At 38.7% G+C, this 13,700-nt stretch overlaps 1 long non-coding RNA gene across 1 annotated transcript; it reads right to left on the reverse strand.

The window, feature by feature from the left end:
* Positions 1-10,248: 10,248 nt before the first annotated feature.
* Positions 10,249-13,374, reverse strand: LOC309862444. Its single transcript, XR_014310521.1, has 3 exons — positions 13,326-13,374; positions 10,634-10,668; positions 10,249-10,355 (listed from the first exon to the last, which is right to left on the reverse strand). It is a non-coding gene; the product is annotated as an uncharacterized lncRNA (long non-coding RNA).
* Between the last annotated feature and the right edge of the window lie 326 nt (positions 13,375-13,700).

Below are 13,700 nucleotides of genomic sequence, written 5' to 3' on the forward strand. Positions count from 1 at the left end.
GGCTAGAGTCCAAGCTCATTAAAATGGAAGTCAGCGCCCTTGAAAGGCTGGCACTGACCCACCTTCTGGCCTCATTTCTCAATGTAATATTTCCAAGCCCATCATGCTCTCTCCTTTCTCTCTGGGAGCCTTTGCACATGCAGCCCTCCTATCCAGAAATCCCTGCAGTTAGGAGAAGGATCCATTGCAAGCAACAGAAAACTCAGCTCAAATGGGCTTTAACAGTGAAGCCTGCATATTAGTCCACAGATTGGGAAGTCAAGAGGTTAACAGGATTCATATTTGATTGAACCAATGGTACATTGCATTAGCCAGAGCTTGCTTTCATGCCATTTCTCTTCTCTGTTTTCTGTAGTATCTATTGGTATCTGGGAGGCTTGTGTTGGGGTAATAGGATGAATATTAGCAGCAAATGTATCCACATGGGAGGGAGCACACATACTTTGAAGAAAGAGTGGTTCTCAGAGACAAATATAAATGCTCATAAGTCAAATCAAGGAATAAAATTATAGGCTATCTTTCAGTCTAAATAATTCTTAGACATCTTTCCAGTCCCAGCTCAAGGGTTCCATGAGCTGTGGGGAGCACAAGCCAGGTTAATAGCTTCTTTTTTCATGCTTATCTGTCACCTTATACACAGAGCTTTCATTAATATACCTACAAATCATAAAAGCTTTCTTATTGGCCTACCATGTTCTGAATATCTGATACACATTAATCTACTCAACACCAACAGTAAAACTTTGAAATAGATATTTGGTAATCATGTTTTATTTATGAGGAAAACATAATGAAAAGTTAAATAACTCTCCCAAGGTAACACAGTTAACAAAACTCTCTAACTTCCGTCTACATATTGCTTGCTCTGTACTCTGCAAATGAAAACACATTACAAAATATCCGCTTGAAAGCAGTCACTGGAAAGATATGTTGAATGGAACATAGTACTTATCACGCAGTCTTGTATTTATGGGTCTCCCTTACACACCAACTATAAAACCCTTGTAAAAAGGGATTTTATTGTATTTCAGTTGGAAGCTCTGGAATGTCATGGACTGAGACAAAATCATGGGTTGAGAGACAAAATAACTAGGTTGATACATGAGTTCCTCTACTTCCTGTGAGACAGTGGGCAAATTTCTTAATCTCCTTATTCCTGACTCCCCTTATCTATAAAATGGGAATAATAATAGTACATCACAGAGTTGTTGTGAGGATTGAATAAGATACAGGAAAAAATCCAAACACCTATGTTTGAAACATTGAAAGACATCAACAAATTTTATCTAAAAAGTATTGTTGTAGCATGATACCCTCCAGTTCCATCCATGTCGTCGCAAATGGCAAGATTTCATTTCTTTGGATGGCTGCATAGTATTCCATTGTGTATCTATATACCACATATTCTTTATCCATTAAGTCAATCAGAGAAAGACAACTATCATATGATCTCCCTGATATGAGGAAGTAGAGATGCAACATGGGGGGTTAAGGGGGTAGGAGAAGAATAAATGAAACAAGATTGGATTGGGAGGGAGCCAAACCATAAGTGACTCTTAATCTCACAAAACAAACTGAGGGTTGCTGGGGGGAGGGGGGTTGGGAGAGGGGGTGGGGTTATGGACATCGGGGAGGGTATGTGCTTTGGTGAGTGCTGTGAAGTGTGTAAACCTGGTGATTCACAGACCTGTATCCCTGGGGATAAAAATATATGTTTATAAAAAATAAAAAATTTAAAAATCGCTAAGCAAACAAACAAACAAAAAAAGTATTGTATATCTTTCATCCCCTTAGGATAGTGGCTGATATAAGGCAAGATAAAGTCAATGAAATATGATCAGAGTCTTGCGTAAGATCCTCATCCTGCAGAAAACTTAACTTTTCCTCCAATTTTCCCCCACTGTCTTCTAGCTGTATAGACACAGAAATATTTTGTGTATCTGCAAAGCAACTAGGATCTGGTTAGCATGGAACAGTGACCTTTTGGTGTCCTGGACACATGCAGAGGAAAAAGAAGTCAGGTGACAGTGAGATGCAAATTAAAGATGATCAAGGAATCAGTAGGTTGGGTTCCTAGAGTTGTTCGTAACTGTCTGGGACACTGAAATGACATCAGTAGAATTTGATGACTGTCTAAATGTGCTGACTGAGTAAGAAAGAGAAATTCAGGATCTTTCTCAGTTATTCTGATATTGACCAAACCTATCAATGCAATAGGCCTTGATTTACCATCTGTAAAATGGGGGGAATTATCATCAGCCTTTTTCACTGAATTGCTCTAGAGACCAAATGAGCTTCCCATTTAAAGACTGACACTCTTTGGAAAGAGCCAACGTGACCATCTCAGCTGAAGAAAGAGCAGCAGTTGCTGCCGTGTCCAAGAAGGCCATGCATTGTACTTCCTTTTAAGGACTTGGGACTTTATCCTAATGGACGGGAAAATACTGAAGAGCTGAGGCAGTGGAGTTGCATTATTAGAAATATTTCTCTGACTATATTTTGGATAAAAATTGTGGAAAAGCAAAGCTTGCAAAATTAGGAAGGGATTATTGCAGGAATCTAGGCAAGAATTAATGGGAGATTGAACTGGGGTTGTAACCATGGGAAAGAAGAAAATGTGTGAATTACACATGTTCAGTAGAACTTGGTGATGGGCTTAATGTGGGCCATAATGAAGAAAGAGGAATTAAGGATAATTCCTAGATATTCTGATTTATCCAACCAAGTGAAGGCAATGACACTTTTTCAGATGAAAAAACTAGTAGATCAAAGTTGAAAATAATCATTGTTTGCAGAAATTAAAACAACAGAAGAGAGTCTTACCTGTTACATGTTATAATGTGGACTTATAGATTTCATTATGATTTTCTAGCAATCATCATGGGATCTAGTCTGGAGAATAAATATGTGAACTTAAAAGAAATGACAAGAGAAGAATTTATCAAGTTCATTTATACATTCAGCCAATATATCAGGTACTATTCTAAGCACCTGTTTCATAATAGTAAAAAATAGAGAAGGTCCTTGCTCTTATAAAGCTGATATCTTAATGGGCCAAAATATATAATAAACAAACATACAGGAAAAAATCAGATACCAATGAGGATTCTTCAGAAATTTAAGATGGGTTGATGTGAAATGCCAGAATATGTTCTTTAGAGGGACTAGGAGGAGAAGGCCACTCTGATGGAGAAGATATTGAAGCTGAGTCTTCAATACCTGAGTCTTCAATTGAGAAGAGTCAGTGATCCTTACCATCAAGAGAAAGGCATGCTAAATGGAAAAAAAAAGTCTATGCAAAGGCCCTGTGTCGAGAAAAAGTTCCTGTTGTTCAGACCAGCTCTTGAAAATGATAAAGAGAGTGATGAAGTTGGAAATGCAAGCAGTTGATTGTAAATTGGAGCTTAGAGATGCATTTTATTGTACATGTGAAGGACCATATAAGAGATCAAACCAGTTTGCACATTTAAAGGTATCCTGTTTTGCTGTGTAGAGAAAGGGTTGTGAGACCCAGGTAAGAAATGTTTGGGGCTAGGTGATTAAGGATCTGCAATTTTTTTAATATAACCATTGGTACAGTGGGTAAAGGGTTCCCACACAGAGAAACATATGATGAGAAGGAATCATGCACAGTGCAGTGGGGAGAAATGTCAGCAGGGCAAAGGCTGCCTCCACTGAATTAAAGGATGGCTACACGCCTACAAAGGCAGGGAGAGTGCCAGCCAGATTCCCACTAGGCGAAGGGCAAACAACAGAGAAGAGGTAATCATGTGGGGGAGGAAAGAAAAAAGAGAAAAAAGTCAGAGAATCTATGAAGAGCTTATGTTAATTTAAGGATAAAATTATGTTTGATTTCATTTTGAAATATATATTTGCCTTGTTTATAAATCTTTTATTTTTAGTTATATGTAGTGAAAGCTAGGTATTGAGACCGTTGTATTTGAGGGTATACTATAAAGTCTCTGATGGTCTGAATTTGTCTCTGAGAAGTTAATGTGGCAAGAACTTATGAGAGACAAGAGGGAAAATAAAAAGAAGACACAGTACAGGCTTTGTTGGGGGCTGGAGCACAAGGAAAGGGGTCTTGAAATAAAGCAGAAGATGCTCAACACACTAAAGGAAAATTATGCAGACTCTTTGACAATGAACGAAAAGCCTTGGAAAAGCCAATTTTTTTTTGCAAAATATCCAGAAAAGGAAAAGAAAAATTAGGAGGGACACTCGGAATATTTGGAGAAAAACATTAATGATGGGAAGGAAGGAAGGAAGGAAGGAAGGAAGGAAGGAAGGAAGGAAGGAAGGAAGGAAGGAAAGAAGGAAGGAAGGAAGGAGAAGGAAAGCAGGGAGGGAAAGAAAGGGAGGGAGAAAGAAGGCAAAACAAAAACCCTAAATACAGAAGCGATTCACTCAGGGGAAAGTAGCCAAACACTTGAGAAAATGGGGAAAGAAAAACTGTGGAATGAGAATACTTTCAAGAAAAACTCTTGAGTAAGGGCATCCTGCATTCTGGAGGTAGGTATGAACCCAGATTCTGCTTCTTTTTGTGTGAGACAATGAAAAGTTCCTTTAACTTTTCTAAGCCTCATTTCCTTTATCTATAGTTAGAGATGATGGAAAGAGAAAATAACAATACGGTGCAGAACCTGGATGGCTCAGTTGGTTAAGTGCCTGACTCATGATTTCAGCTCAGGTCATAATCTCAGGCTCTGAGGATCCAGCCCCTTGAGTTTGGCTCCACACTCAGTAGGGAGGCAGCTTGAGATTTCCTCTCCCTCTCACCTTCTGCCCCTCTCCCCACTCTCTCTCTCCCTCTCTCTCTCTCAAATAAATAAATAAATATTTTTTTAAAAAGTGACAGTATGTATAGGGGAAGGTTTTATAAGTGTTAAAAAAATAACAAGGGAGAAATAAGGAATTCCAAAGAAGTCTTGAATAGCACATGCACACATACATAGATACAAATACATCTAGACTATGCGCACACACACACACATCCACATATACATTTTAAAGATCACCCCAGCTTCGGAGTGGTGGATAATTTGAACAGGATGTGAAACTAGGGAGACCTAGTTAAAACGTCTGTTAAAGTCAGTGGCACGAGTACAGCCCCCAGAATCAGACCCATTGCATACATGAAAATTTGATCAAAGAATGGATGTTGCTGGCCAGTAAGAAAAGGGAAGACTATCCAGTAAGAGACATTGGGGCAACTGGTTATCTATACAGGAAAAAATAAAAATAAAATGTACCTAAATAAAATAAAATAGACAAAAATTAAAGTATAAAGAAATATTTAAAATTAAAAAAATTACTTAGAAAAGCATGCTCATTTTTAAGGAAAGATTTTTAAAATAAGACACAGGTGAGCAACCTGTAGAAAAAAAGAAATGACCAATCTGACTGTGAAAATTATAAACTTTAGTTCATCAGAAGAATTCTCAAACAGGGGGAAATAAATCACAAACCTGGGTAAGATACACACACATATCCTTGATTGACTGTACCTCCTACCAGGAAAACTACTATTCTGTAATGTGGTAATTATCCCCTTGTTTTTCTTTATACTTTTATCACATATGTGTGTTTATACATAGTATATTTAAGTTTTGCTTGGTTTTGAAATTTCAACAAATGGGATCATAATATTTTCCTTGGGGCCGTGAAAACCATACTATTATGTTTTCTAGCCTTCTTCTTGTTGATTTAGGTAGCTACTTGATTATCATAGTTGTATTGTAGTTCATAGAATAAATATACCACAATACAGCTATTTCTTCGGTTGCTCAGCTTTGAGTTGTTTCAACGGTTTTACTCTTATAAACAAAGTTGTGAATGCTCTTATACATGCCTCCTAATGCTCACGGGCAAGATCTCTTTACAGCAGGGGTTAGCAAACATCTTCTACAAAGAGCCAGATATGAAATATTTTAGGCTTTGCAGACAATATGGTATCAGTTGCAATTCTTCAGTATCATTGTAGCATGAAAGCAGCCACAGATAATATGGCTTTAAATAAAACTTAACTTTAAACATTTGAAATAAAACTTTATTTATATAAATAGACAGAGGGACACATTTGGAACATGGGCTACAGTTTGCCAACCCTGTATAGATAATAATTTTTAAATAACCAAAAATATTAATGTTGATGAAAAGAGCAAGCTGCAATAAAACAGGTTATGATTCTCTTTGTTTACATCTTAAAGCCAAGCAAAATTGCAACATATTACAGCATAACTTAGAGATGCATATACCTATGACAAAACTATACAGAAGGCAGGGAGGTCATAACAAAATACAGGATAGTGGTTTTCTCAGGTGTTGAGAATAAATGTAATCAAGGACACTTCAAAGGCACTGGTGATAATCTAAAGCTTAAACTGGTTGGTAGATAAAAGGATGTAACTTCGTTATTATTTTCAAACAATAGTTTCAAGTCCTCTAGACTCCTCTATTATAGAAAATAAAATATGTGTGTGTGTGCATGCAAGTGTGCTCATGTGTGTGCATACATTTTGTTTCACAATAAAAATAAAGAGTTAAGAAAAGATTATTATAGTGGTCCTGGGGATGGTGATTTGATCTAAGCTGGTGGGGATGAAAACATGGGGTCAGGTGTGTTACACATAGGAAGTCAGAAGGGACAGGACTTTGTGATTATTTGCATGTTATTGTTGGCAAGGGACTGAGGCAGTGCTCAGGGATGACTCCTGAGTTTTTGCATCTGTCCTGGGTAGACAAGGCATTATTTCTTGACACAGGAGGACTTGAGTGAGGTGAGGCAGAGTTCAGTCCTGAGTGAACTGTGATGGTGCTGGGGGTGAGCGACCTAGGAGGAGATGGCATTAGGCAGCTGCGTGGACAGGTCTTGCCCAGGAGATGCTGAGGCTGAGCCTCTTCAGGGAGTCCTTGGCACCACAATGGCATATCATGCTGGGGAGTGGTTGGGATAAGCAGGTACTGAGCACAGTGGAGGGCCGTACATTTAGTGGTGAGTGCTTGGGCATCAAATCCATACTCTGCCACCTAACCACCAAAACGACTAACTTCTCTCTACTTTCATTTCTTCATTATATGAAGACTAGGGCACAAGGTCATAGCACATAGTAGGTGCTTGATAAAATCTAGCTCATTATTAACTAATATTATATCTCAAGGTCACAGAAAATGTTGACCCGGTGAATGGGCAGGAGCTACGGGAAAGGTTTCCTATTCAGTTCTTCCCCTTTTATTCTTGATGGGGAGAAATATCCACCCTTCTCCCAAAACTGTATCTTTTATTCTGAGCCCGAGGCAAGTGGAAAGCAGTGGGGAGAAGCCAAGGAAGGAGGAAGAAGGGAGGGAACACTGGCTCACCAGATTATACTGCATTTTAACACAACATAAATCTCCCGGAACTCGTTTCCTGCCCATTAGCATCACATCCTGCTCTCCCTCTAAGTAGTCTGCCCAAGTCCCTAAATGTATCTGGACCATGCATAAACTTCATTTTCCCTTCCTCTTTTCTCTACTTTTCATTAACCTCATCCACCCACATCATTTTCCCTCGATGAAAACCACCAGGCTCATCTGGAAAAAACATTAAGTTCTCGGTTTTGTCTGTCACCGGGAAACATTTTCAGATATTTGGTATGAAGGTTGCTGAAGAAAAACAAATTGTGTTCTCTCCTACCTGCCAGCATGGTAGGATTTGATGCTGCTACATCAAATTTAATGAAAGATTGCCATCAGGTGTCTAAATGCTTAAGCAAGCCAAAGGTCAGAGGATGCCCTCTTTGCTGTTGTACAACCCACTGTGAGTCAGAGGCTTCTATTGCTGAAGGGGGGAGAGTGAATAACAGGGATAATCACAAAACTCCTTTCCCAGTATCTTGTTCAGACTTTTAGGCAAAAAATTTAAAATATTAAATGATTTAAGATACTTTGAATGATAAAATATGAAAGCAAAAACTCACCTCTTCCATAACTCACTGCTACATGTTGTTACATCACCATGAAATTCCTGTCATTTTCTAAGAATTATTAGAAATGATCACTTTAATTGTATACTTGTTAATCAGAATATCATTCCTTTTGAGTGAAAGTGAAATGCTATGAAGTGGAAGTGGTTTCAACTTTCAGAAAATTGCAAAGCTATACTTCAGTTTCAAACACAGTCCTTCATTCATTTATCCAACCGCTAGTTACTGAGCACCTGCTACGTGCTGGAGACTGTGTGGGGCTCCAGGGAGAAGCAGTAGAAGGACATAGACAAGGTCCCTATACCAGTTTGTATACAAGCAGGGGGTGTGAAGTTGAAGAGAGTTGACAGTAAACACAGGAGAAAAAAACAATCTGATTACAGGGCAGAAGAGCTATGAAGAACAATAAAAGGGGCGGGGTCTCCAGGGACCCAGGAGGCAGAGTGTTGGGAAAAGGATGCAACTCTTCTAAGGAGGTGATATGGGTACCGAAGCCAAGAAGGTGGGAGTGACCCACTCAGGTGGTGCTGATGGGAAATGATGATGGGGGAGTCTCTCAGGCAGTAATATTGGCAAAGGCAAAGGCCTGGCTCAAACGAATTTGGCCCCTTCACTGATGGATCGCAAAAGAAGCCACAACAGTGCATGAAGGAGAAGGGGCAAGGGTGCATGTGCAAAGCCTTAGGGGCCACAGGAGGCTTAGAGTCACTGTCTTTGGATCTAGGCATTCTTACCCATTTGTGTTCAGTGTCAGCAGGAAATGGCTATAAAACTGGTGGCTGTCTTGATTTCTCCTTCTTTGTTAGCTATGTTCTGTCATTACTCAGGTTTGCCAAGGCAACGTTCTGCAAACCCTGCCCAAAGCTGCCAAACTAATTTAGGCCCTTGATCTAGTTCACCTGGCCCATGGAGGAAGCACCGGTCCCGAATTCCTGCTGCACACTTCCTGCTGCACACTTAGCCTGTTATACCTCCTAATGGGCTGCTGCATCTCTGAGGACTTCAGGAGGTCCCCACTGCTCAGACTGCTAAACACACAACTGCAGGGCCCTCAAGGTCTAGCCTCAATTTACACTCCTGCTTCACTCCTGTATTGGGTTCCTAGGGCTGCCCGAATGACAGACCACAGACCCAGAGGCTTACATGTCAGAAATCTACTGTCCCACAGTTCTAAAAGCTGGAAGTCCTAAGTCAAGGTGCTGACTTGTTGGCCAAGTTTTGGCTCCTTTTGAGGGCTGAGAGAGAAGGTTCTGTTTCAGGCCTTTCTCCTTGGCTAATAGATGGCTGTCTTCTTCCTGTGTCTCTTCATACCATCTATTTGGGTCTGTTTGGAAATCTCCTTTTCTTATCTTATATAAGGACACGAGTCATATTAGATTGGATTGACCTCGTTTTCACCTGATTACTCTGTAAAAACCCTATCCCCAAGTAAGGTCACATTCTGAGATCTTGGAGGTTAGGACTTCAACGTATAAATTTTATAGAAGGGGACAGAGTCCATCCCAGAACATCTCCCATCCCCCATACCACACTCATCCTGGGCTCTGAGCCCATTGAACACTATCTCCCAATTCATCCCTGAATCTCTGACACTCCCAGGTCTTCCCTCATTCATTGCACTGTAGTATGGAACTCCCTTCATGTTTTACTCAATTTGGTTAGGTCTTACTTACCAAAGGAGGCAGTCTCAAAAGTTATAACCTCTGTAAGGTCCCTCAGCCCTGCAATTCTATAGATAGAAGAAATGGCCTCATTTGCCCATGGTTTCTCTACCAATTTTTTTATAACTGGACAAGGTTTGTGATGCAATATATTACTTATTTTGGGGCAGGGCCATCTCTCCAGGTAGACGATGGTGAGCTCTGTATGTCCTGCTTACAAGAGACCATCAATTAATGGTTGGTGGTCCATGCTCACATGGCACTGCTTCTGCTCTTAGTCCATTGGTTTTCTTTTTAGAAACATTTTTGTTGGAGACCTTTGACAATGACAAATGGCATTATCAGAATAATGATAGAGACAATGTAATGGATCATGTTGTCAGACTCTGCAGTTTCTTTTCTACATGAAGTATTGACCAGCTACGTGATCAAAGGAAAATAAAAGTATTATCCATTGGATGAGTGGCTGGACTTGACAACCTTGAAGCTGTCTTCCACCTCTCAGGAGTTTTACAGAACTTTCAGTTGAGTGTGAATAGCTGCTTCACTCCCATCCCCCATCTCATAAAGAATACTTTATTACACAGATTCTTAAAAGTGCACTGGAATGAATAATAATCCAAAGAACTAGTCCATGAATAAAGGTGTCCCATGGTCAGATGAGTTTGTCTGCAGCTAACTTACAGATCTCACTCTTGAAGATGACAACGATGTAAACGTATTGAAGATTCTGAAAAATCAAGCAGCAAAGACTTTTAAAACTTGCTCCAACATTTTCCCTATGCATTTGGCTACAGAAATTTTTCTATATGTAAATATATATATACACTCACTGATAATGCATAAATTTATAAAATACTTATTTGTATATAAAAGTATCTGCATATATTTACATATGTTATAAAATATGTTTGTATATTAATGCATATATAAATGCAGATAGTTATATAGATAATGATAGTGCAAACAGGCATTTCATCTTAAGAGACTATGTTCTGTAGAACCTACCTTAGGAACAGCAGACCCAGGAACATCCAGTGAACCTAGTAACAAAGAAGTATGTTTTATTAGAAGAGGGCATTTATATTTCTTACTTTTAAAAATATTATATACTTGTATTTTTCTCTTACTCTACACACATGGGTTAGAGGGAGCAATATAAAACTCATTTCTCCACCTAATTCCTATCTAGAGATATAATAGCAGCAAGTCCTGAACCTCTGAAGATACGGTAAAATTAGTGATTATCATTTCAAGGTAAAATTGTTAGCACTTTAGGTAACAGATTCTCAAAATATTTGCTCAACAGAAGTTGTCTGTGATTTTTGGAAGAGCTCTACATTAGATCTCTGACTCATGAGGATTTTGCAAATGATGATTGTTCTGATCGGTTTTATGTGTCAATTTGGCTGATGCTAGCCTGAGGTTATTCAATCCAATCGTAATCTAGGTGTTGTTCTGCAAGTATAATGTATATAGGATGAAAGTCCATGATCAGTTGACTTTGAGTAAGAGAATTTGTTTTAGATAATTTGGGTGGACCTGAGTCAGTCCACTGAAAGGCCCACATTGCCACTGGGACCTCCTTGATGGAAGTGAAATTTCCACCTGTGCTCAGCAGCTTTGTCTGTCATAAGTGAATTCCAGCGGCCCATCCTGATGACATCCTACTGATTAGGTCTTGTCTAGACAGTACCCACAATTGCATAAGCCAATTCCTTGTAATAAATCTCTTACTGTGTATTTCCTACTAGTTCTGCTTCTCTAATTGAGCATGAACTAATACCAAGGTGATATGCTTTCTGTGGGCATCTACACTTTCTTTTGCTTTTTATTTTTTTTTTTTATTTTTTTTTTTTTATCAGAAGCCTTGTAAGAGAAGGGAACAAACCTCATTCATCTCCATGGCCCCAGTAGCTATTGGACTTGGTAGAATTGAGCTGAATAAATGTGAACTGAATGAAATAATTAATCAATACAGGCCTAACCCAAGACAATGGCATATTTAAATAGACTTCTTTGTGCTTCCATATGGTTTTATAATAATCCACTGAGGTCATACTTTTTGTGGTTTTGCTGATTAAGGAAAATAATTCCTTTTTTGTCTATTCTTATATAGAATGAAAGAAAATATAAAAGTACTATAAACATAAGCCTTGGCTATTTATTAGGGAAATTATGTGGAGGAAGTGCCCCAAACAAAATAGTTTCAAGAGCAATAACACTGTGACACTTTTACATAACTATAGAATTTTGTAACAAAAGGTTTTTAACCAATTTTATGATACAGTCCCATAATTCTACAAATAAGAAGACTAGATTGTTTTTAATTATTTTTGTCACACTCTAAAATGCAGGGACATGATAAGGAAAAAGCCAAGGTTTCAATGGGGCTGTCTGGTAAGGAAAATATAAATCAGCCTAATTTTCATTCAGTGTATAGATGATAGATACTGTACTAGGTCATCTGCATTCCCAACAAACATGTTCCTTCTTTAACAATAGGTCAGATGAGTATGATGAAGTGAAATAGGGTTATGAACGTATGGAAGATGTATATATGGAAGTGGAGGGGGAAGATAAATGTAACTTGTTTAAGAGGAGAGAAATGAGGAAAATAATGCATAGAGTTCTACTATATGCCAACCTTAGTGATACAGACATAATGAAGTAGGTTATAGATCTTAGATCCTTTAATCTTTATAACCCTGTGAGATACATTTTGTTATTGACATTTTACAATGGAGGCTCAGACAGGTTGAATAGTGGGATCAATAACTACTTAGCCAAAGAAGCAGGATTTGAATTCAGGGCTGACTCCAAAGTCGATGATGTTTTTCACTACATGTTTCCCCTATATTGTTATCATACTTTATAGTAAATAAACTCTTTACTATATATTTGAACTTGGGGTCATAAATAAATAAAATCTATTTCTGGCACTTGTCTTTTAAGAATGGAGAAAAAGGAAGGAAGGAAGGACGGATAGACGGACTGGCAGGCAGATATAAGGACTAAACAGAAAAGTTAGATAGATGGAAGACAAGCATCTCATTCATTTTAGGGAGAAGCTGGTTTCAATGTGAAGACACATTAAAACTTCTCAGTACTACCCCCCAACACACAAATCTAGATCTTGGAAAAACTACCTGAGGTAAAATGTAGGTATGCAGATCAGACCCCATTACTCAGAAACTTTGAACTACATGACTTTTTCATTATTAGTAGAAAAAGCTATAACTCATGGCCATCCTTTGGAAACCAAGCTCACACCCTGATCTACATGCACTAATTATATGGAAGACCAAAGCAGAAAAGCAGATTTCTATGGGCAATCCAAAAGGAGAAACTGGAAATGGATTTATCTACACATGTTCAGCATCCTCTTCCTAATCTCAGTGTCAGAAAAGTCACACTTCTCCAAAGGATAGGAGTGGGTAACTGGTGGAGAAAGATCAGAAGCATGCCTTCTAATATGATCCCCTCTGGAAAGTGTGGTGAATTCCCCCTCCTCCACCACAACACTCCTCACTTTGCTGGTCATGGAGATTTAAGGAGTGGAGAACACTTTCTAATATTTTTCCAACTATGACAATCAGAATGTAACTAATTTCCTCTCTGGATGGAACTAGGGAAGCTTATCATTTTATCCGGGGCACTCGTACTCCCATTTTCATGAGGTGGTTCCCCATACCATTACCTCTTTGGAGGAGTTGGAGGGAAACTGAACTTTTCCTTAGAGAAGGTTCTGAAATTATCAAAACAAAAAATTAATTAAACACCAAGACCAAGTTCCACCACAGTTGCAAATTCGTTTCCTAGTAGTTGCCATCCAAAATACTGTACAGTAAATTATCCCATAGAGTTTACCAAAGTTATACAAAGTGTATCGGTTTTCTAGAGTTGCTGTCATAAATTACCATAGACTGGTTAGCCTAAAACAACAGGAATTTATTTTCCTGTAGTGCTGAAGGATAGGAGTCTGAAATCAAGGTGCTGACCATGTTCCCACTAAATGTGTAGGGGAGATTTCTTCTTCCTTGCTTCTAGTTTCTGGTGTTTGCTGGCAATCCTT

This window comes from Mustela nivalis, assembly GCF_964662115.1.
Source record: "Mustela nivalis genome assembly, chromosome: 4".
Classification (NCBI taxonomy): Eukaryota; Metazoa; Chordata; class Mammalia; order Carnivora; family Mustelidae; genus Mustela; species Mustela nivalis.